This window comes from Phascolarctos cinereus, unplaced genomic scaffold (genome assembly GCF_003287225.1).
Source record: "Phascolarctos cinereus isolate Bilbo 61053 unplaced genomic scaffold, phaCin_HiC Scaffold_8;HRSCAF=390, whole genome shotgun sequence".
Taxonomy (NCBI): Eukaryota; Metazoa; Chordata; class Mammalia; order Diprotodontia; family Phascolarctidae; genus Phascolarctos; species Phascolarctos cinereus.
Window position 1 is genome coordinate 45965633 of NW_027556291.1, and position 1323 is coordinate 45966955.

At 32.7% G+C, this 1323-nt stretch overlaps 1 pseudogene; it reads left to right on the forward strand.

Moving 5' to 3' along the window:
- On the forward strand, window positions 1-425 carry LOC110196507 (dynein light chain Tctex-type 3 pseudogene; annotated as a pseudogene).
- The last annotated feature ends 898 nt before the right edge of the window (window positions 426-1323 follow it).

Sequence of the window (1323 nt, forward strand, 5' to 3'; positions counted from 1 at the left end):
ATGGAGGGATATCAGCCCTACCATGATGAGATTGGGTTCAATGCTGATGAAGCACACAATATTGTGAAAGACTGTCTAGATGCTCTATTGGTCGGTGTGGATTATAATCAGAACGTCAACCAATGGACTGTAGCTATAGTGGAACAATCCTTAACACATTTGGTAAAGTTCAGGAAGATGTATACATATATAGTTACTTGTGCAGTGATACAGAAGAGTGGATCTGGTTTGTACACAACCAGCTCATGTTTTTTGGGACACCATATCTGATGAAATGTGTACCATAAAATGGGAGAATCAAACTACGGACTGTATCACAATGCTTTTGCCATTGCTATTATCCTGTAACTAAATGGAAATATTATACCAGCACCTTTAACATAAGAAAGTATCAAAATGTTCTTGAATAAAACTATTCATAGTATCATTTAATTATCTTATTATTGCATTAGAAGTGAAAATGTGCACTTGGCTTCAGAATGGTAAAAACTGGGCATTGAAACTAACTAATCTTAGAGCTCCAAGCATACTTTAAATAAACATTTGCATAGTTAGAAAAATATCAAACCTGGAAAAATAAGACATTAAAATGTCTAAATAGCATATATTTATATTTGCACCAGCCTTCCATTAACACTATGTATCCAAAGAGATGGGGAAATTAAGTTTGGGATAATAAAGTTCTCTTGAGTTGGAAAAATAGAATAATTCTACCTGCAGAAGTCTGTATAAATTAATTCTTAGTTCAACAATTATCAGTGCTTCATTTGATTATCCATACAAGATACAATAAGTGTTGTATGTTTTTCTTTTATCAAGTACTATTATATAGTAACTAGAATTAACTTTTTACAGTAAATATTTAATGATTTGTTGCCTTTTATTTCAAAATTCCAAGTTAACAAATGAACAATATTGGTGGATTGATTTCTGTAGCCCAATTAAGTTCACCCTAGAATAATGAGAGATATACTAGTGCAATGACTGTCTTTCAAATCATTCATTCTGTGTTCAACAAATACTTGTTGATCACCCACCACGTACAGCATCCTGTTTAAGCTGCCACATTGCTGGTGCCTTCCTCCCAGTTTGGAAAACGTAGCATTTATGATTTGGGTTGTGGACATGGAAATAAAAGCATTTCGTCTGCAATTTAGAGTACATAAGACAGTGGTATTTAATTAACTTTAAGAGAAAAATAAAATGAGCAGAAGCTATGCAGAAGTTAGCTAAATCAAGTTCTTACTGTAAGTAGATTTTACTTACCATTGTAGACATGACTTAGAGAAATATTTAAAGAAAGTCAAGGTAAATATGCACATC